Source organism: Pongo abelii, chromosome 18 (genome assembly GCF_028885655.2).
Source record: "Pongo abelii isolate AG06213 chromosome 18, NHGRI_mPonAbe1-v2.0_pri, whole genome shotgun sequence".
NCBI classification, from domain to species: Eukaryota; Metazoa; Chordata; class Mammalia; order Primates; family Hominidae; genus Pongo; species Pongo abelii.
Genome location: NC_072003.2, coordinates 63104465 through 63131197, shown reverse-complemented (window position 1 = coordinate 63131197; position 26733 = coordinate 63104465). Strand labels below are relative to the sequence as shown.

General features: G+C 36.0%; 1 long non-coding RNA gene across 1 annotated transcript; it reads right to left on the bottom strand.

Annotated features, from left to right (window-relative positions):
• Window positions 1-567: 567 nt before the first annotated feature.
• Window positions 568-26067, bottom strand: LOC129050964 (uncharacterized). The gene is made up of 7 exons (XR_008514904.2): window positions 25977-26067; window positions 25638-25813; window positions 24801-24880; window positions 23178-23275; window positions 21375-21502; window positions 7913-8012; window positions 568-1792 (listed from the first exon to the last, which is right to left on the bottom strand). It is a non-coding gene; the product is annotated as an uncharacterized LOC129050964 (long non-coding RNA).
• Between the last annotated feature and the right edge of the window lie 666 nt (window positions 26068-26733).

The window sequence follows — 26733 nt, the reverse complement described above, 5'->3', positions numbered from 1 at the left end:
GGGCCTGGTAGTTAAAGATCGACCCCTGACCTAATCAGTTATGTTACCTATAGATTACAGACATTGTATAGAAAAGCACTGTGAAAATCCCTGTCCTGTTCTGTTCCATTCTAATTACTGGTGCATGCAGCCCCCAGTCACGTACCCGCTGCTTGCTCAATAGATCATGACCCTCTCATGCGGACCCACTTAGAATTGTAAGCCCTTAAGAGGGACGGGAATTGCTCACTCCAGGAGCTCAGTTTTCGGAGACTGAGTCTGCCAATGCTCCCAGCTGAATAAAGCCCTTCCTCCTACAATTCCGTGTCTGAGGGTTTTGTCTGCAGCTCATCCTGCTACATTTTAACTTGCTGAATTTTGTTTTTAGTGTACCTATTATACATTTTTGCATTGTGTTTTCCATGAGGCTTACAAAAACCAACTAATAGGTATAGTAAGTTATTTTAAAGAGTTGACAACTTAGATCATGAAATATGTATAAAAACAAAGAGCAAACTCAAACCAAAAATCTCAATTTTAATTCCATACCAAACATTTTGACTTTTGGTTGTCTCTATTTACATTTTTTAATATTGCCTATCTTTTAAAAAGTTGCTGTAGCTACCATTATTTTTAACAGATTTGTCTTTTAGGCTTTAAATTAGTGTTATAATTGGATTGCACACCACAATTACAGTAATACAGTATTATGGGGTTGCTTTTGTACTTAATATTACCAGTGAGTTTTATACCTTGAAATGCTTTATTTTTTGCATATTATTGTTTATTTGTTTTTTTAAAATTTCATATTGAAGACTTTTTATATTTTTTTTATAAGATGGGTCTGGTGGTGGTGAATTGTCACTGTTTTTGTTTGTCTAGAAAAGACTTTATATCTCCTTCATATTTGAAGGATAGATTTGTTCTATTCTCAGATGGCAGTTTTTTTCTTTCAGCACTTTAAAAATGTTTTACTCCTTCCTGGCCCATAGGATTTTCTTTGAGAAGTCTGTTGGCAGAGGAATTAAAGCTCCTTTATATGTTATTTGCATCTATTCTTTTGTGCTTTTAGGATCCTAATTTGTCTTTGACCTTTGAGAGTTTGATTATTATTTATCTTGGAGTAGTCTTATTTGCATCAAATATGTTTGGCATTCTCTGATTTTCCTATAACTGTATATTTATATCTTCCTCAGGTTTAGGAATTTTTTGTTATTATTTCTTTGAGTAACTTTTCCACCTCTTGCTCTTGTTCAACTCCCAGTTGAACACCAGTAGTTCTTAGATTTTTTTGAGATAATTTTCTGTATCTTGCAGGAGATTATCATTTCTTCTCTTTCTTTTTTTTTTCCTCTAACAGTGTGATATCAAATAGGCTGTGTTTAAACTCACTGATTCTTTCCTTTGCTTATTCCATTCTTCTGTTCAGAGTCTCCAATGAGTTTTTCAGTTTAGCAAATTCATTTTTGATTTCTAAGATGTCTATTTGATTTTTAAAATTTATTTCAATTTATTTGTTAAATTACTTTCATAAATTTCTTAATTGCTATGCACTGTGTATTCTTAAAACTTCTATTTTAAATTCTTGGTCAGAGAACTCACATATTGCTATCTTGCTATGGTCAGTGACTTTTTTTTTTTTTTTTTTTTGGGTGGTAGGGGAGGTTATGGTTCCTAGCTGGCTGTTGTTTCTCATGACGTAGGTCTGTGTCTTTGCACTGAAGAGCTAGTTATGTATTCCAGTCCTGTCTGTATGGTTTGATTTTTTTCCTTCAATACGTTAGAGGTGTATTAGCTAACATTGAAGATGCACCTGGAAAGAAAAACACACAAATTACAGTAACACTTGTAATCTATGCTTTCTCCAAAGAGGTTTTTGTGAACTTCAATATTTAAATGGGAAAGAGCAAGCAGGAGGGGAAAAAAGATAGGGAGGGTAGGCAGTGAGTTAAATTGTTACATTCTCATGAAGCTCTAATTAGTATATGTAAATCTACATTTTACATGTGAAAAGAGAGAGTAGAGAAAAAAATCAATTATGCACTGTCTCACACTTAGTGTATCTACATTTAATATAAGATAAAGTAAACATATGAAAAGAAAAAGTAAAGAAGAAGTAAAGGAGATGAGGCTATGACATGTGGTTGTAAAATTACAGCTGTCTGGGAACAAAAAGAAGACCGCTTTGATGACTCAGTTCCCAAGCTTAACTTTCCCTTTGGCATAGTGAGTTTCATGTCCCAAGATTCTATTTTCTTTTTTCTAATTTTCCCCCCATTCTTCAAAATCTTTCAGAGAAAACTTTGCAGAAGAAATATATATATATAGTCTTTATGCTTCTTTTCTTTTGGGATCCTGTTTTGGGTAATTGCTTTTAGTTGGCTAAAACTTTTTTTTTTTGAGACGGAGTCTCGCTCTGTTGCCCAGGCTGGAGTGCAGAGGCCTGCTCTGGGCTCACTGCAAGCTCCGCCTCCTGGGTTCATGCCATTCTCCTGCCTCAGCCTCCTGAGTAGCTAGGACTACAGGCGCCCGCCACCTCACCCGGCTAATTTTTTGTATTTTTAATAGAGACGGGGTTTCACCTTGTTAGCCAGGATGGTCTCGATCTCTTGACCTTGTAATCCGCCTGCCTCGGCCTCCCAAAGTGCTGGGATTACAGGTGTGAGCCACTGCGCCCGACAGCTAAAACATTTTTAAACAATTATGTACTTGGCACCTCTGTTTACTTCGTTTCTTAAAATTGTTCTATTTATTTTTAATCCACCTTATTCCTCCTTTCTGCTATCTTCAGTTTCTTTTGCATTGCATTGCATTGCAACCAGCCTCAGGGGTATTTCCTTACAGTCAGGTACACTGTGAAAGCATTTTATCCTATAGCATTTTCCTCTTTGGAGGACCCTTGATTTTTGGGGATCTGTGTTCTGCCTTCCAGCTGTGGTTTCTTCTCATGTATTTAAATATTAGGCCCTAAAATCTACATGTTTCCTTCCCATATTCACCACAGGGCTCCACCAAGAAGCTGGTATTCTAATTAAGAAACAAGCTAAGTTTGAGTGCCAAAATATAAATTTCTATCATTTACCTGACTCCCCTCAAACACTTTTGTACAAAAAATTTACGTCTTTATAATGGTTTCCACTTGGAAGGGTGTCTGCCTGTGTATGTTAGAAACTCAGCATTGTTTTAAATTTGTAAGTAATACCTTTGTTTAAGGTACTTTTCCTGGACATCTCAACTGAACTTTTACTTATACCACTGTTTTTCCTTGGTTTGAGCAAATGCCGGTACAATATTTAGGCCTAATATTTTGATTCTGTGCTTTGAGACATAAATTTTCTACCTTGCATCACTTATGAGTTGTCCCTTTAGAAATTCAAATTCAGGCTTGCCTAGGGAGCAATTATTTGGGACGGAAAACAGAAAATCAAGAGATAGGGAGTCTAAAGTGTAGGAGAGAAACTAAAAACTGGCAAATGAAGAATCTTATAAATCTGTAAGATCTGCTTCTATTAGTCTATGTCTATATATTTATATATATCTCATATATGTGATGTTGCACTACCAAAAGATATTAGAGCTGTAATTAATTGGCTTAAAAATAAAAGGAAGCACTCAAATCAAATATTTTATCAAAAATATAAAAGCTAGCTCAAATGCCTTTTAGTTCATGGAATTTTAGTAATCTTTGGTTAATGAGACAGTTTTAAAATTATTGGTAAGATAAATTATAAAAAACTTCAAAATTTAATTTAGACATTTGGTCTGAATTAGGCAGGTCAGATTTTGTCTGCTGGATGGTTTAAGGTTACAAACTACTTCTGTGATATTTTTGATAATTGTTTAACTTGTCTGTATTAGAGCCATTAGATTCTAGGCTGTAAAACAAATGGCCATGTTAAGGCCTGGTGACATGTGGAGCTCTCCTGGGCCCAACTCTTCCTCCTGGCTATGCTGGGAAGCGTCAGGCCTTATCTGCAGCTCTGCCCTTTGTCCTAGACTCTGCATCTGATTCATAATTAAAGTTGCTTACTTTCTACTTTTTCACTAAATATAAGTTAACATTATAACAAATGTATGTAATTAAAACAACCACATATAAAATACAAAATTCTTCATGTAAAATATATAAGGAAAGTAGGATGTGTTTTTAGGAAAAAAAAAAAATAGGCAGCATGGGAATGTGGTTTTTGTTCAAGTATAGTAAATTTGCCTAGAGTTGTTTTTTTTTAAAACTAAAGGAGTAAAAAAATGATAGATAAAACTATATGGATATAAAAAGTTAGGAATAAAAGTAAATTTATATATAGACAAGATGATCTCTGAGTATAAGGAGAAGTTGTAGCCACCTGCAATAAACTTTCACCTTCTGCTACCAAGTCCCAAAATGAAACACAAAACCAGCTCCTTACCTGAAGATAGAATCATTACTATAAAAATATTAGCTTTACACAGTCACCCAAATTTTTATTTTATTCAAGATAGTATTGAATTTAGCAAAGATTAATTACTATTTGTATAGTTATAAGGATGCTAGATATTAGAGTTGTTATTGAAATTCAGCAGTGTATGGATATTTTCAACTGAGTCATTCTATCTTCCAACTTCTCTATGAAGAAGAAATATGGTCACATTAGCTACTTAATGTGCCATACATAAATATTTGATGAAACAATGGAAAATTTATATATTTTCAAAAATGAAATGGAATAATGATTTTAATCAAATCTTCAGAAATAAACCATTTTATTTATCTGAGCATGTAAAATGTCTGATTGGAAATTTCTAACCAACTTATTTTTTAATGGAATTAGCCTGATTTTGAAAAAAAAAGTCCTCTAGAAAATATGAAGTATTATCTTGATTTTTCAAGTAATAATGTATAAAATAGTCTTGCTATGACCTTTAATTATTTGGGGGTTATTTATCAAACACAAAATGTCATTCCAGTGATTAGATAATACTATCAAAGTAATAATTACTTAGGCAGAAATTTGTATGGCAAATTATATAATAGCGTGCTTCTTAGTCCGTTTGTGTTGCCATAAAAGAAGGCCTGAGGGTGGGTAATTTATAAAGAAAAGAGGTTTATTTGGTTCATAGTTCTGCAGGCTGTACAGGAAGCATGGTGCTGGTATCTGGTGAGGGCCTCAAGGTGCTTCCACGCATGGTGGAAAGGAAAGGCGACCTGGCATGTGCAGAGATCACATGGCAAGACAGGAAACAAGAAAGAGAGAGGAGGGAAGTGCTAGGCTCCTTTAAACAACCAGATCTCACAGAAACTACGAGGATGCTATGGGGTCGACACTAAGAAATTCATGAGGGATCTACCCCCTTGACCCAACCACCTCTCATTAAGGCCCACCTGCAACATTGAGAATCAAATTTCAACATGAGGTTTGGAGGGTCAAATGTTCAAACTCTAGCAATCATGAAGTAGGTATTTCCATGTACATAATAAGAAAGCCCTGCATTTTGGGAAGAATTGAATGCAGGAGCAAAGAAACAAGCTACTAAACACAAGGCGTGAAGATGGAATAGTTAAAAGAACAGGTTAGAATTGCCATTATGGTATGAGAAATGACTGGAAGCCAGATATAAGATGTATCAGTGTAGAAGACATTGGGGTTTTAAAGACTCAATTTATACATAACTGTAGGAAGTAAAAATCAGGGTTTGACAAGATGAGAATGAGAAAATACAATAGGATTTCAAATTTTGTCATCTATCTACCTAGTATGCTTGTTTGGCTATCTTAAGAACTATGTGTGTTACAGTAGATAGCTAGTTGGACATGACGAAGGCTGAAGCCTCAGCCCCCCAATCAGGAATGTCAGGCAACCATCAGGTGATAGTCAGGCAGTTGTTATACTGTCTGTCTAAAATAATAACTGGTCGCAAACAGCATCAGGGAAAAGCAGTCTCCCAATAGCTAGAAAAAAACAGAAACTGGCGATCAGCAGCTTCCCAATAAAATCTCAGGAATTAGGTGAGTGGACTCAAGCATGTGCATTAAGAGGAAAAATAGTGTTTAACAGGTATATGACCTTCTGGGAACATTTGGCTGATAAGGGAAGAATGCCTCAAGTGAGCATGCATATAACTCTAGGAAACACACTGCACATGTGGCCCGTCTCAAGTGCTGGAAAGCCACTGTGCATGCAGACAGCTTACCCCAAAGGAAGATTCAGGGGAGGAGAGATGCAGACCCCGGAAGAATACCAACATAGAAAACTCCAAGTCAAACATCAAACTGCATACATCAGTCTCTCAAGTCACTCACTTGGCCCTCTTCCAAGTGCACTTTACTTCCTTTCATTCCTGCCCTAAAACATTTTAATAAACTTTCACTCCTGCTCTACAACTTGCCTCGGTCTCTCACTCTGCCTTATGTTCCCTTGGTCAAATTATTTTGTCCGAGGAGGCGAGAATTGAGGTTGTTGCCGAGGAGAGACAAGAATTGGGTTGACCCATAGGAATTCACCTCTGGTAACATGTGCAGATGCCTTTTCTTTAGATGAGATAAGATTTTGCCTGCAACCTCTACATGTTATGGAAAATTCTAACACCTGCATGCAAGTGATTTAATGGGATTATGCTGATATTTACCCATAAAGCTTCCCAACAGGAAAGCTACTTTCCTGGAATGGTATACGTTCCTGAAGTCTTGGCTCAAGCTTACACTACTTTTTACAATCAGAAGAATTACAGACTGTCAGAAATAGTCTGACTATACCCCAAGAAGTGTTGCTAAAAGTTGAAGTTTATTGCTCCACATCACAGTCAATATGGTTTCCTTCCTAAGTTTTAATTACCTCTTGGCTTCATTTGAAGTGTTCCTCATACTGACTAATCAGAACTTCTGTACTGCTCATTTCCCATCCTTATACACTTTCCATACCCCTTGCCTTTTTCACATACGGTTTAGCTTATTTTGATTTGTCTTTTGGTGAGATGCTTTTTTTTTTTTTCAATAAAAGTCTTTCCTTCTCCTCTTTGCCCATATGTAAGTGATGTCATGCCTATAAACCCCAACTTGTGCTTGAGTTGCTGTAATCAGCTTCCTTCATAACAGAGGACCATCTCTCTGAAACTAAAGCTCCAGAGGGACTTTTCTACTACTGAGGCTGAGACTGTTTGATTGTTTTATTACACCCTTTCTGTTCTTTTCCGTTTCCTACCTAGCCATGCAGCAAGACTGTATTTTTGTGCTCTCCTTGCAGTGAGTTGTGATGTTGTAACTGAATACTGGCCAGTAGAATATAGGCAAAAATGGCTCTTAAACAACAGCACAACAACAACAGCCACAACACATTCCATAATCCTTCATGATCTTTCTGCCACTCTGCTGGCCTAATGCAGGGAAGCTACTGGAGGATGCCAAATCTCTTGGTGATGTCAGATTTACCAGACAGAAGATGTAGGGGTCCTTGCTGACTTGAACTGCACCCTGAAAGTGGAAGAGAAATAAACTTCTCCAGTATTACGGCACTGAGCTTTTAGGTTTGCTACCAACAGTTATCTCTGTGAATTATATAGCTGAGCACTACTCGGCCAATAGCCTGGAGCTAGACCTGAAGTTGCTGGTAGACCCTGCACAACTCACTGAACTTGGCTGAACCTTAGCTTCATTAGCTGAAAAATAAGAAGAAATAAAGAAAGATAACATTTACTCTTTCAGCTTATGGTGATGTTATAGACTGAATGTTTACGTCACTTTAACCTACTGTCCCCTCTACTCCATGGTATTTGGAAGAAGGGCTTTTGGGAAAAAATTTACATGAAGATGAGGCAATGATGACGGCATTATTGGACATATAAGAAGAAGAGAGAGGCCAGATCTTTATTTTTTCTCCACAGTAGGAGAACACAGGAAGAAGGCAGCCATCTGAAAGCTAGGAAGAGAATTCTCACCAGGAATCAAATCAGCCAGTACCTTAATCTTAGACTCCTAACTTCCCAGGCTCCACAACTGAGAAGCAAACGTCTGTTGTTGAAGCCGTCCGGTCTATGGTAGTTTGATATGGCAACCTGAACTAAGATGAGAAATAAATAATACACCATTACTAATAATATTTATTTAGCACAAGGCCTAGAACACAGTAGATTAGCAAATGTTACTTTCCTTTATTCATTCTGCTTTCCTGGTTAAATATTCCAAGTCAAGTATTTTATTACACATTTTCCTGAAATAAGAGTCAAAAATATTTACTTTATTTTTCTTTAAAATTTAACAGTTTACCAAACCACATAATTTACACTCTAGTGATTATATTTTTTCTCATTCCTTGCCACTGCCCTGTGGCTTTTTATTTTTAATTTTGAAAATAGACTCGGTAGTAAAATCAATGGAAAAAATTTTAAATATCTCTTAACTAGTCACTCATGAATAATAAAAGTATTTTATAGTCAGCATTATAATTTTTATCAAGAAACTACTTATTAACCATTCTACATAATCTGCATTAAAAAAACTATTTCAGGATAACATGGGATGGTGGCTGCTATCACTCTGGCTTTCTTGATCCACCTGAACTCTTAAAGATGGGAAGGTTTCAAGAGTAGACATGCAGATTAAATTTGGCTAAGTATAGTCTTTGCACTGGAAAAAAATTGTTACTGCCTTTTTACTTTTTATTCCATTAGACTGTGAGTAACTTGTAGATGAGCGCTATTCTTTACAAGTTTGTCGAAAGAATGAGTAAGTGATAGACAGACATATACATTTATACTTTGTTTCCTGTTTCTCTGGCTCCCATGTAACTGCATTTTTAAAAAATGCTAATAAAGTTTATTTTTTAGAAAAATTTTAGAGTACAGAAAAATTATGAAGATCGTAAAGGAAGTTCCCAAAACTCTAAATCCAGTTTACCCTATCATTGAGATCTTCAATTATTATGGTGTACTTCTCACTATTAATAAATCAATACTGATACATTGTTATTAAACAAAACCCACCCTTTATCTAAATTTTCTGAGTTTTTCCCTGTTGTCCTTTATGTGTTACAAAATTCCATCTAGGATATCACACTACATTTAGTAATCATCTCTCCTTAGGCTCATCTTCACTGTAACAGTTTATCAGGCTTTCCTTGTTTTTGATGATCTTAATTTTAGGGAGTACTGGTCAGGTTATTTTGTGGAATGTTCATTAAATTGGGTTTGTCTGATGCATTTGCTATGATTAGATTGAGATTATGGGTTATTGAGAGGAAGACGACAGAGGTTGTCATTTCATCACATCATGTTGATGATGCATACTAACAACCTTTGTTATCACCACTGATGTTAAACTTGCTCACATGGCTGAGATAATATCTGTCAGATTTCTCCTTTTTAAAGTTACTACTTTCTCTCTCTTTCCATACTGTATTCTTGTAAAAGAAGACACTCTGTATAGCACAGACATGAGTAGGGAATTATGCTCTATCCCCTTTAGGGCAGATTATCTACATAAATTATCTATATGCTGCATATGAGATTTGTCTTGTCTCATTTGTTTATAATGAATTATTATTCATCACTTATCTGTATATATGGGTTCATAAATATTGCTTTACTACTTTGGGCTATTATTCTATCTTACTGTATTTGTTTTATTGCCTAAATTGTTCCAGCTTTGGCCATCGAATGCTTTTTCATTTGAATCTTAAGTGACTTTGTTATACCTCCCCCATTTTTTTTTCTAATTCTTTATCGAGATGGAGTCTCACTCTGTCGCCCAGGCTGGAGTGCAATGGCGCGATCTCGGCTCACTGCAAGCTCCGCCTCCCGGGTTCACGCCATTCTCCTGCCTCCGCCTCCCGAGTAGCTGGGACTACAGGTGCCAGCTGCCACGCCCGGCTAATTTTTTGTATTTTTAGTAGAGACGGGGTTTCACTGTGTTAGCCAGGATGGTCTCGATCTCCTGACCTTGTGATCCGCCCGCCTCGGCCTCCCAAAGTGCTGGGATTACAGGCTTGAGCCACCATGCCCGGCCTGTTTTTAGTACTTCTTTACATTTGTCACTATAAAATGCTATAGGCTCAACTTGTATATTTCCTGTTCCAGTCCTAGAATTAGTAATTTTTTGTTATAGATAGTTAGCTAACTATTATGTGGTTGCTTTATAGTGTCAATGGTCTATGTACTTAAGTGTGTTTTTGTGGTGGCTGGTAAAGGTCTTTCCTTTCCATATTTAGCACTCCCTTCAGGACCTTTTATAAGGCAGGTTTGGTAGACAAGTATTTGCTTGTCTGAAAAGTATCATATTTTTTCCCTTTGGTTATATAGCTTAGTTTGTCTGGATATGAAATTCTTGGTTGGAGTTTCTTTTCTTTAAGAATCCTGAATACACGCCCTCAGTGTCTTCTGGCTTATAGGGTTTCTGTTGAGCCTGGTGGGAATATGTTTTAACTGATCTTGTCCCTTCTCTCTAACTGCCTTTAATATTTGTTTTTTCATGTCCACATTGGAGAATCCGATAACTATGTATCTTGGGGATGCTGGTGTGCTATAAGTATCTGGTAGGGATTCTCTCCATTTACTGAATGTGAATATTGGCCTCTCTAGCAAGGTTGGGGAAATTTTCATGGACAATCTCTTCAGATATATTTTTCAAGTAGCTTGCTCTCTCACTCTGTCTCTCGGATGCCAATGAGTCATAGGTTTGGTCTCTTTACATAATCTCATTTTTCTCAGAGGTTTTGTTCATTTTGCTTCATTCTTTATTTCTGTCTGACTGAGCTATTTCAGAAAATCAGTTTTTGAGCTCTGAAATTATTTCATCAGCTTGGTTGATTCTGCAGTTAATACTTGTGATTGTCTTATGAAATTATTGAAATGAGTTTTTTAGCTCTATCAGATCAGTTTGGCTCTTTCTTAAAATGGCCATTTCATCTTTCATCTCCTGTATCATTTTACTAGATTTCTTAGATTACTTGGATTGGATTTTTACTTTTTCCTGATTCTCAATCCTATCCATATTCTAAATTCTATTTGTGTCATTTCAGCCATTTGAGCCTGGTTAAGATCTATTGATTTGAAACTAGTGTGATCATTTGGAGATGAGAAGAAACTCTGGCTTTTTGAGTTGTCAGAGTTCTTGCAATGGTTCTTTCTCAGCTGTGTGGGCTGATGTTCTTTTAATCTTTAAAGCTGCTGTACTTTGATAGGGTTTTTTGCTTTTATGTTCTTTGATGCCCTTGGGTGTTTGATGGTGGTACAAGGTGTGTTCAGTTGACTGGCTTCATTTCTGGAAGACTGTAGAGGGATAAGCCTCAGCTCAGCACTTCCGGGCTGCATGCTGTAACTCTGGTGGTTTGTATTGAGCTCCTGGTTTTGTTCTCTGGCCTCTTGAATTTAGGAACCTGGTGCACTGAAGGGGCTGAGGTGTTCCCAGTTGGCTGGCCACAACACTCTGAATGATGTTGACGGCTCACTTTGTTGGGGCAGTGGCAGCAGGATTTGTGCTCACTTGCACATGCCAGCAGTCACAGCAGTGTGTCAGTGTTCACATGTGTTGTCTTGGGTCAGATACCATTAGTAGCGGGGCTGTGACATTCCTGCACTTGCTCACATGAGCAGAGACAAAGCATTGGCAGGAGTGAGGTATCTGGTGTTCGTGCTTGCACTTGTACCAGCAGCAGCAGCAGCAGCAGGGTCAGTGCACTGGTGGGTGTGAGGCTACCAGCCTCCATGCGTGTGTTTGCACTAGTGGCAGTGCTGGTGCAGGGCGGGTGGGGGCCACTGGCATCCTTACATGCATTCATCCTGGTAGCTGTGGCTGTGTGGGGAAGGGGAGGTGATAGGGTTGCCAGAGTCTATGCATATACTGGCACCTGCAATTGAGGTGTGGTCTTGTGCCTGTGTGTCAGTGGGGAGAGAGGAAACAGTCTGTTGTGCTTATGCCAGCAGCAAAGAGTGGCACAATGCAGTGCATGGGCACATATACACTGGAGGGGGAAGGGAAGCTAGGTCAGCCTGTGCCATCCACCAGCAATGTGATGGGGTATGGCTGCGGTCAAGTGCCTGCCAGCAAGCAGGTGTGGGGGAGGCTGAGGTGGTGGGAGGATGTGGGTGGGCTGGTGTGCATTGGTGGGGGTCCCTCTACTGCACCTCTCCAGTGGTCAAGTGTGGTCTGCTGGCAAAAGAGCTATGATGAAGGTCCCTGGGAAGCACCCTGTTTGACCATCTGAGGCTGTGCTACAAGCAGGCGTAACTAGGCTAGGGCCCTAGGAGAAGCCAGCAGACTGGGAGGCACTCTGATTGGACTGGCCCTATCTCATGGGCAAGACTGCTCTGCTCTCTGTCCAGGTCTGATTCATGCTAAGGCTAAAGTCTTCTAGAGGAAGATGGTGAGCCTTGGGTACTTGTTATTCCAGGCTGTGCTCCACAACAGACATTCCTACACCAAACTCTCTGGGCTCCATACAGACTGAAGTCCTGTCCTTGCCACCTCTCTAAGCAGCTCTGCTTGTAAGCTCAAGTGTCCATGCGGGTCATGGGGTCTACTGCTACCTGCATTCTGGAGGTCTGTGGCAAGAGTGAGGCACTCCTTAGCTGTTCTACTCACCCCTTCCCCAGGAGTCACTGGGGGCCATGAACAAGTACTGGTGCTTGTTAGTCCCATGCGGTGTTCCCAGTTTCTTTCCCCTTTAGCTTAGCATCTGTGTCTTCCCTCCACCCATTCTCAATGTCTTCCCTCCAAAGAACTGCTTGGAGTGTGTCAGTCTTCCTGATGTCCCAGTCTCTCAATGGCAGGTGTTCCTCCTGCTGTGTCTCATTGGTCATGTTGGCTCCCAAAAAGCTCAGCAATTTTTCTAAGGAGGCCTTGCTTGTTCCTTTTGTTTAATAGTGGTATTAGAAACCAAGATCAGGGTGCTGGACAGATTCATTGCTACTGAGGTGTTGTTGCTTCTAGACTCTCTCAGTTGAAAGAACAAGAAAATAGATGTGTGTATACACATATCTATATTTATACATAAAATCTTCTTTATCTATTTTGATCCAAACATTATTTCATCCTAATGTCCTCAACTCTAATCCCTATATAATTGTTATAATCATTGCAGGCACTTCCACTTACTTATCCCTAAACTCCAACTCCAATGATGGGAAGCCTGGCTACCAGTATCTATTATTTACGTACTTAAGTGTTCCATTACATAATTCTTTTATTTAATTATCTGAATGGTTAAACCTACCTCTATGAGAACTGACTATATCAGCTAGAATACAGTGCTTTTGTATAGTTTTTATTTTCATAGTTGTTGTTTTAGTTTTACAGATTCCACTCATTTCCGAAGTTTCTTAGGTCACATTTTTCTCTGGCCTTTTCAGTGAGGTTGTTCCATATATTTGTAATGCAGTAGACTGTTTTGCTATTGTCTCCTTACCACGTGGGATTCTCCAGACCTTCTAGATTATATTATTTGTAATTTTCCTGCTCTAGGGTTCATTCTTTGTGCTGTACCATGCTCTGTGTTTTAACAAATGCCTAATGCCATTTGTCCACAATTTCAGTATCAGAGGAAATAGCTTCACCATCCTAAAAATTGCTGGGTGATTAAACTCTTCAGTACTCTCCTCTTACTGATCTGTTTGTTGCTTGTTTATTGCTTTTTACAGAATGTCATATCATTAGAATCATGCATTATGCAGTCTTTTCAGGCTTGCTTCTTTGGACTAGCAATGGATATTTAAGCTTCATCCCTGTCTTCTGTGGTTAGATAGCTCATTTCAGCTTATTGCTGAATACTCTTCTATTGCATAGATGCACCATACTTAGTTCACCCATTTACCTACTGAAGTTTATCTTGGTTGCTTATTACTTCTTACAAACTTTTTGGCAATTATGGGTAAACTGATATAGACATTCATTTGTATGTATTGGAGTGCACATAGTTTTTAATTTTTTTTTTTTGGTAAATAGCTAGGAAGTATATTGCTGAGTCATATATTAAGACTATATTTAGTTTTGTAAGAAATGGTCATACAGGCTTTCAAAGTGGTAATATCATTTTGCATTCCCACCAGCAATGAATAAGAGATTTTGTTGTACAGCATCCTCATCAGAAATTAGTATGGCCAGTGTATTTGGATGATCAAGATTTTTGTTGTGGTTGTGGTTGTTGTTTTGATATTGTCATCATCTTAAGGTCAATTTTTAAAAATGATTCTAATAAGTATATAGTTGTATCAATTTATTATTTTAATTTACAATCCCCTAACAACATATGATGTTGAACATCTTTTCATTTGATTATTTGTCATGTCCATATCTTCTTTCTTTTATGAGGTGTTCATATCTTTTGATCACTTTTAGTTAGATTGTTTGTTTCCTCATTTATTTTAAGGGATCTTTTTTTAAGTAGAGTGGTGCATATTTTGCATACCCATCCTTTATTAAAAACATGTTTTGCAAAACTTTTTCTCTCAGTTTGTGGCTTATTTTTAAAAGTCTTCTTAACAGTGTTTTCCTTATAGCAGAAGTTTTCATTTTAATAAAGTGTAACATCAGTTTTTTCTTCTTTCATTGATTATACTTTCGGTGTTGTGTCTAAAAAGTCCCTATTATATCCCAAGTCACCTATTCTCCTGTCTTTTATTCTATAAGTTTTACGTTTAGTGGTTAAGTCTATTATTCATTTCAGATTACTTTTTGTGAAAGGTATAGGGTCAGTGTCTAGATTTATTTTTCTGAATATAGATGTCTAATTGTTCCGACATCATTGATTTTTTTTTTAAACTATCCTTTTTTCATAAAATCGGCTTTGCTTCTTTGTCAAAGATGAGTCAGCTATATTTGTGCAGTTCTATTCCTGGACTATATTTTATTACATTGATTGATGTCTCTATTTGTTAATACCATCATCTTCATTATTTTTGCTTTATATTTAGTCTTCATGCCAAGAAGTGTTAGTTCTCCAACTCTTGTTTTTTCTGCAGTATTGTGTTGCTTATCCTAGGCCGTCTGATATTTCACATACTCTTTAGAATCAGTTGTTGGTGCATACAAAATAGAATATTAGGATTTTGATTGGGATGGTGTTAAATCTATACATCAAATTTCATTCAATTTACATCTTAACAATATTAAATCTTCGAATACATAAAAATGAAATATCTCTACATTTATTTAGAACTTCTTTGGTTTCTTTAATCAGACCTGTGTAGTTTTCTGCACATAAGTAATTGCACACAATTTGTTAGCTTTATACCAGTATTTTTTAATCTAGTGTTATTGTAAATGGTATTATCAATATTTTTACTTCAAATTCTGATTTCTATGCTGATAAAAAAAATTAAGTTTTTCTATATTAACTATAGAAAATATTCAGTGGCCTTGCTATGCTTGCTTATTGTTTACAGAAGTCATTCTGATAACTCATCTGCAGTTTTCCAAATCTTACTTTTGATTCTGTTTACTTTTTCCTTCCCTTCTTTTGTATTTGAACCATCTGAAATGTTCAGTACAGTACTGAACTGAATTGGTGAGATAACTTTCTTGCCTTTTCCCTGTTCCTGTTCAGTCTCTTACCATTTAGTATAATGTTAGTTTTGCTTAATTTTTATTCATTTGTTTGTTTGTTTCTTGGTAAATGTTCTTTATTAAATCAAGAATGTTTCCCTTTGTTATTAATTTGCTGAGACTTTTTAAAATATATTATTGTCAAATGTCTTTTTAAAAAACAATTGATGTAATCATATAAATTGTCTCCCATTATCTTGTTCACATAGTTCATTGCAATGATTAATCTATGAATTCTCAACCGGCCTTGCATACCTGGAATAAATCCCACTTGTTAGAGGTATATAATTATTTTTTTATTTTGTGTAACTTGATTTGCTTATATTTCACTGACAATTTTTTGCATCCATGTTCATGAGAGGTATAGATATGTATATTTCCTTTCTTATAATGCCTTTGTCTTGTTTCAGTATCAGGATAATGCTGGTCTCATACATTGGTTTAAGAAGTTGTCTCTCTGTTTCTATTTTCTGGAAAACATTGTGGAGAATTGGGATTATTTCTTCAATAAATGTTTGGTAGAATTCACCAGTGAAACGATCTGGGTAGGGGGCTTTATTTTTTGGAAGGTTATAAATTATTCATTGAATTTTTTAAGTAGACATAGGTCTATTCAGATTGTATGTTTATCCACATTCAAGTTTTGTGTTTTATGTCTTTTAAGAAACTGGTCAATTTTATTTAAATAATAAAATTTAAAGTCATAGAGTTTTTTGTAACATTCCATTGTTATTCCTTTAATATCCATAGGGCCATTAATGATTCATCCCCCTCTCAGTTCTGATGTTTGTAACTTGTATATTCTCTTTTTTATTCTTGGTTAGCCAAGTTTACATTTATCGATTTTATTTATTTGTTCAAAGAATCAACTTTTGGGTTTGTCTATTTCTTTTACTGTTTTCTGTTCATTAATATCTTCTATTTCTGCTCTAACTTTTATTGTTTTCTGCATGTTTTAGGTCTAGTTTTTGCTAGTTTTCTAAAGTGAAAACTTTTACATTATTTATTTGAGATTTTTATTCTTGTCTAATATATGCACTGGATGCAATAAATTTCCCTCTAGCCTCTAATATTGTTATATCTCACAAATTTTGATAAGTTGTTAACTCATTTTGATTTACTTCAATATATATTAATACCTCATATATAATATCTCAGTGTATTATATAATGTGAAAATTGTATGTATTAACGTATCTTAAGTCTTTTTTGTTATGTATGTTCTTTAGAAGTTTTTATTAATCTCCAGATGTTTAGAAAACTTCTAGTTATCTTTCTCTTTTTGATTTTTAGTTTAATTCCATTGTAGTCTAAGAACATACTTTGTATAACTTCTTTAAGTTTGTTAATGTGTGTTTTATTTGCCATAATATGTTCTATGATGCTGAATATTACCTGAGAAGTTTGGGAGAAATGTGTATTGTGTTATTGCTGAATGGAATATCCCAACAAATGTTCATTAGATTAAGTTGATTGATAATGCTGGACAAGCCAACTATTCCCTTAATGATTTTCTGTCTTCCTATTATATCAATTACTGAAAGAGGCATGGTGAAGTCTTCAACTATAATACTGTATTTGTCTATTAATCCTCACAATTCTATCAGTTTTCATCTGACATACTTTATCACAATTCTATCAGTTTTCATCTCACATATTTTAATACTCTGTTGTTAGGTGCGTACACCTTTAGGATTGTAGGTGCATACCTACACCTAGGATTGTAATGCCTTTTTGGAGAACTGAACTTTTTGGAGAATTGAATTATTATATTAATGCCATATTTATCCCTGGCAATTTTCCATGTCCTGAGATTTGCTTTGTGTGCAACTAATACAGATACTCCAGCTTTATTAGATCAGTGTTAGTATGAAATATCTTTCTTTATCCCCTTATACATAACATATATTAGTATTTGTACTTAAATTAGTTTCTTAAAAACAGCATATATTCAGCTTTCTCATCCACTTTGACTGTCTTTTAATTAGAATTTTATATTATCTATATAATAAGTGATTATTGACATATTTGGATTAATATCTATTATATTTTTAACTATTTCTTATTTGTTACACTTCTTTGTTTCTTTCCAGCCCTCAACTTTTAATGTCATCTCTGCTTCTGATTAATTATTTTATATGATTTTATTTAATCTAATTTCTTAGCATACCAAGATATTTTCTTCTTATTTTTAGTCGTTACCCTAGAGTTTGCAATATACATTTTTAACTAAGCCTAGCTTCATATGAAACTGTAACTCTTCGCATGAAAAAATATATTTTATTCTTCTTTCATCTATTATTTTCAGATGCTTCTTCTATATTTATGTAGATTTAAGTTTCAGATTTTTGTATTTAAATCATCCCTAAAGAACTTTTTGAAAATTTTTTTGCAGGACAGTTCTACTGGCAAGGAGTTCCCTCAGTCTTTGTTTGTCATGAAAAGCTTTATTTTCCCTTCACTTTTGAAGGATAATTTTATTGGTATAAAATTCTAGGTTGGAGGGTTGTTTTTCTCCCAAAACTTTAGATATTTAATTCTACTCGTTTCTTGCTGGCATAGCTTTTGAAAACACCTTCAGTGTAATGGCTATTTCTTTAATTCTATAGGTAAATAAAAGGTTTATTCCCTGTCTTCTGTCACAATATTATCTTTGTCTTGGGTTTCTATAGTTTGCATATGATACAACTCTTTTTTAAAAAAAATCCTTCTTGAAGTTTTCTGAGCTCACTGAATCTGTAGTTTCGTGTTTGTCATTCATTTTGAAAAATTCAGTCATTATTACTTCAAGTATTTCTTCTGTTGTGTTCGTTTCTTGCTTCTGCTATTTCAATTGCATGTCTGTTAGACATTTTGAAATTATCCCACTGTTCTTGGGTGTCTACTCTTTTTTTTAACTGCATGTTGAAAGGTTTCTATTGGATTATCTCAAGCTCTCTGATTCATCTCTCTGTCATATGCATTCTACTGATAAATCTATGAAAGTTCTCATTTCCATGTTTTGTTCTGATTTTTAGGTTTTCTTTGAAACTTTATTATACTTTCCATCTCTCTGAATGCCTCCTGTTACTTCTTATCCCTAGTTCTTTGTTTACACTCTATATTCAATTTTTTGCTTTAATGTAGCTCTTTTTTACATATTTGTCACACGCCTATTATGCCAAACAATGTACCAGGTACTAAGGGTATGGAGAACATGATCTATGCACATCTCACTCTAATGTAATTTATTTCTCTCTCTCTCTCTCTCTCTCTCTCTGTGTGTGTGTGCGTGTATGCACACACACACACACAAGCATTGTGTGTTAGAGTTGGAAGATGTAAAGACAAAAAATGATAACCATATGAATGCAAGCTAATGTCAGAAAATAATATACGTTAGGAAGAAATTGTATCATGTTGGTCTGTTACTGAGGGAGTCTTGTGAAAGGGTACTTTATAATGTGTAATCATTCAGGAATATCATTGTGAGGAGATGACTTTGAGCGGAAATAAAATTATTTAGAAGAATCCAATGATTTGAAGAATCGAGGTAAAACATTCCAAGCAGAGGAAAGAATGAGCCTGATCTATTTAAAAAGCAGAAAAAAATACCCATGTGAGTTGCTAGAACACAGAAAATTCAGTGAAGTGTAGTATATAAGATGAGATTTTCAGAGTGTACTGGACGAAGATAAAATAGGGACTTAGAAATAAGGTGACTGCATTTTTATCATATGTAGAAAGGCAGTAACTGGGAATGTTTAAATATGTGTGTGGGGAGGCTGAGGTTTTCTTAACTGATTCACATATTTGTTATAACTAATAAAAGAAACATTCTCCCATCTGCTGCCTGTTAGGTTAGATGCCTACATTTGCCTCCATAAAAATATGAACTTTGCCGGGTGCAGTGGCTCACGCCTGTGATCCCAACATTTTGGGAGGCCAAGGTGGGTGGATCACCTGAGGTCAGGAGCTCAAGACTAGCACGGCCAACATGGTGAAACCCTGTCTCTAATAAAAATACAAAAAGTAGGCAGGCGTGGTGGTGGTTGTCTGTAATCCCAGTTACTCGGGAGGCTGAGGTGGGAGAATCCCTGGAACCCTGGAGGTGGAGGTTGCAGTGAGCAGAGATTGTGCCATTGCACTCCAGCCTGGGCAACAAGCATTAGACTCTGTCTCAAAAACAAAACAAAACATAAAAAAAAAAAAAAACAAGAAAAAACTGTAAGATAAGTTTATTCTTTCTTTCCGAATCTCTAAAACTGGCCTAGTGCTTACATACTAAGTGATACTCAATAAATGCCTATTCTTTCAGTTAAATAAGTAGATCTACTTAATTATATTGACAGATTTCTTACTCTAATAGAAGATGAAAGGGACATAAAAGTGATTTGTTCATTCATATCCGGAGATGATGGAGGATATGCCACCATAGCTTGCATACCTTGTTCAGTGCTAACTATCAGCATGAACAGGTGAGCTGATTCTTTCCTTAGGAATATTATCCATGGTTTTCTCCAAAGCCATCTACTACTCTCTGCCTAGTAGGTCTGAGATTCCCAGGAAATGGATTTTGTGAGAATCACTTATTATCAGAGGCAAAAAATGAATTAAAGGTTATTTAATCCAGTTCTCCACAGCAGTTTGAAGTTGCCTAACACTAACCCAATTTGGTGATTTTGCACTTCTGTTATAAGGGAGTTTCCTCTCTCCTAAGACAGCCAATACTATTTCTAATGTGAGTTCTTGGCAGTTAGAAGTAGCCATATATGGGCCTCCTAAAAAAAATTAGTAAAGAACTCATGCTAGTATTAAGTAACTTTAAATTTGAGAATAATTTCCTTATAATGAGCCTAATTTATTGTTGAATTATAGTTTGCATCTTATTCCTGTCTACTGTGGACATAAAATTCAAGTCCAATCTGTAGCTGCTCTGCACGTACTATTTTATGAAAATTTCTATTTCTTTCCATAGAATTCTAGTGAATGACTCATGGACACTCTTCAATATGGGACACCATGAAAATAATATAGTTATCTTAATGAGCTTGTGCAGTCTTCAGATGTTCTAGAAATTTTTGTGCCTTTAAGAAAGTTGAAGTTCCTGCCTGGTTTTTGAAAGAATAAATAATGCGGGATTGAAGTAATGATTGTGCAATCATTGTGGTGACATTAAAAACAACCATGGCCTTGGAGCCAGACACACCTAGTTCAAGTTCTGAAGCTACACTGTATTAATTCTGCAAGTGAGATCAAGGGACTTATTCTTTCAGAACTTCATGGACAATATGAAAAATGAAGACTTGTTTATCTGGCCATTTGTAGGAGCAATAGATACTAACATGGTTTTAAAATTGTAATATTCACACACAAAATATTATGTCATCATTGTTACCTTTGTCAACATTATCATTCTTTTTCGTGGTCGTTGATTTCTCATGAAACAGCGAAGTGAAGAAGACTTTTGAAAATAGTAGAGTGACTATGAAGTAGTAAAAGGGGCATTGAAAAGGTGGTGTAAATTCTAGGATGTAATTAATGAGTTAAAAACATATACTACCTCCTTCATGGTTTGCCAAAATACAGAACAACCTCTATGTGGTCCTTTTTTGGTTATAAGCGCCTTACCATCTCTTGATCTGTTATTTTTTCACCCAGTGTGTGGTATGAGGCAAAACTAAAATATTTGTTTTCCTTGACAATCCTGAGGATGAACAAGAAAAATATTTTGCTTATTTTAGGAATGTGGAGGCTGGGCACGGTGGCTCATGCCTGTAATCCCAGCACTCTGGGAGGCAGGGGCAGGTGGATAGTGATGTCAGGAGATGGAGACCATCCTGGCTAACACAGTGAAACCCCATCTCTACTAAAAATACAAAAAATTAACCGGGTGTGGTGGCACGCACCTGTAGTCCATAGTCCCAGCTACTCAGGAGGCTGAGGCAGGAGAAAGACTTGAACCTGGGAGGCGGAGGTTGCAGTGAGCTGAGATTGCGCCACTAAACTCCAGCCTGGCAACAGAGTGAGACTCGGTCTCAAAAAAAAAAAAAAAAAAAAAAAAAAAAGAAAAGAAAAAAAAACTGTAAACTGGGGTTTTAGAATCTAGAAAATAAATATGAAGTCCCAAATTTTGTTTTAAAGATGAACTGGAATCCAATTCAAAAATACAGAGAATTTATTTTCACACTTGTGCCAAAGCTCCTCTCCCTATACAACATGGCTTACTGCCAAATGTAGGTCATTTGATGTTCCGTTTAATCCCATCAGTTTTTGAATATGTCAGTTTCTTACAGTCCAAAACAGCTAGAAACTCATGTGTAAGACTATGTGCTACTGATGCACTCAAAGTCCCCTAGGTTTCAATAACACTTTTTCATCCTGAGGGCAGAGTAATGCAATCATAACAGTTAAGCAGGGAACATATCTATCCCAACCTGAAAGAAAACAGTGAATTCTGGTTTAAATGTTTATTGCATAGAATAAATGTTTGGACACATTCTAATTACATAAAGAATGTCACATTGCTCTAATAAGCTGTCATTCCACTCTGGTTTTAGATATATAGTTTAAAAAGTGAAAGGATGAACCACCTACAACCCACAGGTGCTTAGTTTCTTTAGCTATTGTGATGGTAGTGGTGATAATCTGTTGGACTCTCATAGGGAATACAGGCATAGTTTGGTTCAGTAGCATTATCAGCAATGCTAAAGGGAATATTCCTTCAAAGGAGAGCGATTTCTTATACATCTGTATGTGCACATGTATCATGTACTGATAGTGCATAATAATTCCACTACAGAATATGGCTTCCATTTAGAGAGTAGAAAGAAGATTTGGGTCTGATTCTCTGCCAACTAGTGACCATTTCATGAACTGGAAGGCATGAAGGGGCCACAGAAAGTCTGGAAGGAGAAGAGGCTACACTAACTTTTGCCAGTCCCTTAAAGGTCATCTGTTCATCTTAAAAAAAGAAAAACAAAACAAAACATTCTTTTCTTCCTAGAAACATTGTCCAGCAATGTGCCTATGGTTTTACCGTTAACATGGCAGAATCATGACTTTGCTTTGGGAAAAGCAATGTTGCATACTGCTGGAGGGGTCATTTGGCTTTTGCCTCCAAGAGACATGAGTTTTGTGGCCAAGTGCTCCAGCTCAGGGCATCAAATAGTCATACTAAAGCATCTTAGAGTTCTCATGCATCACTTCAAAATCTTCTTAGTCATTCATAGTTTCTCTGACAACTGATTTAAGTAGGCCTTGACTAGTTTCCTGGAGGAGCCGCTTGAACAGCACATTGTCTTGGTCCATGTTGTAACTATTTTTGTTTCATACTCTGGAGTTTCATTTGATGTGTAAAGATGGGACTGTCATAGAAAAAGTCTCTGCAGACATTCATGGGCAACCTGGAAGTGCAGGCTCATGGACCCAGCCTTGGCCAATGGGGACAAAATCTGATAGAAATTTTCCCCCTATTATCCCCCAGGCAGCAAATTTTGACATATATTTCATAAAGCTCTGCAAAAATTCCCAGTGGTACTGGTCACTAGTTATTCACACTAGTGGCCAACTTGATCATTTATCCTTGTATTGGCTTTTATTCCTTCTCTGTATCACTTACCTGCCCTGTATTCCTATTCCCTGGTATCATATTACCAAGTAAATCACCTTCACATAAACATTTTTCTCAGGCCCCAGAAGAAGACACTTACTTTAAGTCTTTGTTCCTTGAAGTATGGTCTGTGTAACATCAGTATTGGCATCACCTGGGAGCCTGTTAGACGGATAAGCCTTAAGGAGTATCTTGGACCTGGGGAATTTCAACCTGCATTTCAGCAAGATCTTAGGTGCTCATTAAAACCTGGAAACTTTGCCTTAAAATTCAAATATCATAGCGATTTCTATCAGATGACAAATTCAAATACATCAGAGGCCAGACAAATTATATAAACAAGTTAAGTTGACTGATTGTCAGACAACAGAGAATATTGGAGTCTTCAAATTGGAAAGCGTACCTACTGTGCTATTTAAAGGGTGAAGCCCCCACATGAGCATTGAAAATTGGAACCATGCAGTAATACAAGTCCCACTTCTTGCAAAGTGTTCTAGAGACACAGCAAACAGAAGCTATAAGCACTTTGTGGGCCCAACAAAGACACCTAGAAGTTGTATATAACTTAAAGGCTCCTACATGGCCTCCTTCTCTCTAGACATTTAAGTTATTGTACTTATGAGGCACCAGCAAGTGAAGGGACACCAGAAATGGACAATCCAGGAATTTTGCAAAGGTATCTTTCTAAATCTCAACTTTCTTCCATTTTAAACTTACTAATTCCTTCTACCTCCATATGCTCACTTGTCAAATCCATTGTCATGTATTTCTCAGATTTCTCTCCATGCTCTTGAAGGCACAATCTGGCCTCTCAGTTTGATCTTATTCTATGGTCTTTACTCCATAAAGGAATCAACTGTCCCTTTCTCTTCCAACTTTGTTTGAGGGATATGCTATCATAGACCCTACTGGAATCAACTATGACAATCACCTCCTCAGACCTACTAGGTTTTCTTGAAGGTCAGGAATTATTTGGATTTCCCAGAGAGTTGTTTTGCTTGCTATTGTTACCACTGTTGTTTATGATCATAAACTCTGCACATTTTCCCATTTTTGAAATTGAACAAATTCAATATTAGCCATTATTTCTCAATAAATACAATGTTACTACATTAGAAGATATTCTAAAAACGTGGTGACCATGTAGAAAAACAGCAATAAAAATGTTAAAAATGTTCCAATCCAAAAATTAAATGTTCCTCCCATTGGACGGGAAAAAATAATCACTGTGCCAGGTTATCACTAAGGATCCTTTAATTTTTGACTTTTCATGATTTTCTCATTCACTGCAATTTATTCTTATCAGCAACTTACACGGTTCCCTTGGATAGAAAAATGACATGCACCACGGTAGGATTATTTCCTCTTCCCATTTGATTATGAATTTTGTTATCACAGTGTAAGCAAATTCTACACTAAGCCTTGTGATCTGAAGATGGATAATAAGAATCAGAAAACGAATACTTAGTAAAATAATTTAGCAAAAAAAAACCAATAAATTTTTGTATTTGAAGATTAACTTGGTTGTTTGTCTCTCCTTATGAAATTACTTTTGTTCAAGGCCTACTGTGCAGAGAAGGCCTTAGGGAAATAAAGTGGTACATTTTTCATTGTCTTCAAATCTATTGTCTGCTTGAATGGAGTCAGCATTAAATTTAAAGCAAGAAAATAACTCGTTGATGGAAGTCTTAACATACAAAGCATGGTAGAAAGTTCCACTCACTTCTGCGTGGTCACTCAAAGGCACATATCCTGATCACATAAACATCAGGGATGTGATTTAACACAGCTTGAACACCTAACCTGTACCATAAAAAGAGGAGATTCTTATTTTAAGAACACAAATATTGTTATTTTTAGGTAATCTGGTAGAACAAAGAGCCTCACCTTTTCTATCTGAGAGATCTGGCTTTAAATCTGTGCTCTTATACTTATTAGCCATGTGATCTTAGATAACACACTTAATGTCACTGGATATTTTGACTCCTATAATCCCTGGTATTTCTATTATATTAGCATGTGTTTGCACATATACAATTTTTATTGCAAAAAGATTAAGTAAAATCTTTCTCTAAATTTCCAGTGTTATATTCTGTGCCCTCAGAGTCCATAACATGTCTGTTCTCACCCCATAATACTTTATCCTACACAAATACCCGTTGAATTTCTAGAGCCAGTAGTCTATTTATCAGATAGTGACCTACATAAATCCAGTGTCTGTTTTTTACATATCTATTTCCCTAAATTAAAGGACCTCTGGAAATTAGTTGTTCCTTAATAATTATTGATTCTTCTCCTTCTTAGTCCATTTAAATATAATATAGTTGTCCCTTGGTATCCATGAGGGATTGATTTCAGCACACTTCATGGATATTACATTATGCAGATGCTAGAGATCCTTATATAAAATGAAGTAGTAATTGCATATAACCTACACATATTCTTCTGTATACTTTAAATCATCACAAGATTACTTATAATACTAATGTAATGTAAATGCCACGTAAATAGTTGTCATACTACATTGTTTAGGGAACAATGACAAGGAAAATGTGTTTACCTGTTCAGTACAGAAACAACCATTCTTTTAAACTTTTTCAAACATTTTTTTATCCATGGCTGATTGAATCCACTGATGCAGAGTGCATGGATATGGAGGGCCAACTGTATACAGTAGTACTGCCTTATCCATGGTTTTGTTTTCCATGATTTTAGTTTCTCCTGGTCAACTGTGATCTGAAAATGTTAAATAAAAAATATCAGAAATAAACAATTTATAAATTTTAAAGTGCACGTCATTCTGAGTAGCTTGATGGAATCTTACACTATCCAGCTGCATCCTGCCTGGGATGTGAATAATCTCTTTGTCCAATGTTTCCATGAGGTAGATGTGACCTACCCATTAATGACTGACGTCATCCGTTCCTGATATCCAACTATCAACATATTCATGGCTTCATGATCCAGGATCATCTGAAGCAAAGGATCCTCCTTCAGCTGTATCCCCGGAAGGTCAATAGTAGCCTAATATTATGTCACAATGCCTATATCATTCACCTCAGTTCATCTTATCATCATAGGCACTTTATCATCTCACACCATCACAAGAAGAAGAAAAGAAAATATGACTAAATTATTTTGAAAGACCACATTTTCATAATGCTTATTACAGTATATTATTATAATTTTCTATTTTATTATTAGTTATTGCTGTTAATATCTTGTTATGTCTAATTTATAAATTAAACTTTATTATGGTGCATATGTACAGGAAAAAATAGTATATATAGAATTTGGTATTATTCCTTGTTGCAGGCATCCAGTGGGGGTGGTAGAACATATCAGCCACGGATAAGAGAGGACTACTATGTGTTCAGTAAATGTAGACAATTTGAAAGTAATGTTATCTGCAGATTATATCTAGCTTTGGAGTTCTCTGCTTAAAAGAAAGGTGAGAGAAATAGTTCAAAAAGTTGAATAGCATTTTATGTTAGAGAAAGAGCTGTAAACAAGCTAGTTGTTACTAAACAGTGTCTCAGGTTGATGGCTCAATTTTTTCTCCTTTAACTGTGTTTATTTCTCAGAGTAATATGTGTTGCTGGAGGGACAGAAAGGTCATATGTAGCATGAGACATATGTCACCTCCTGTGTCATTA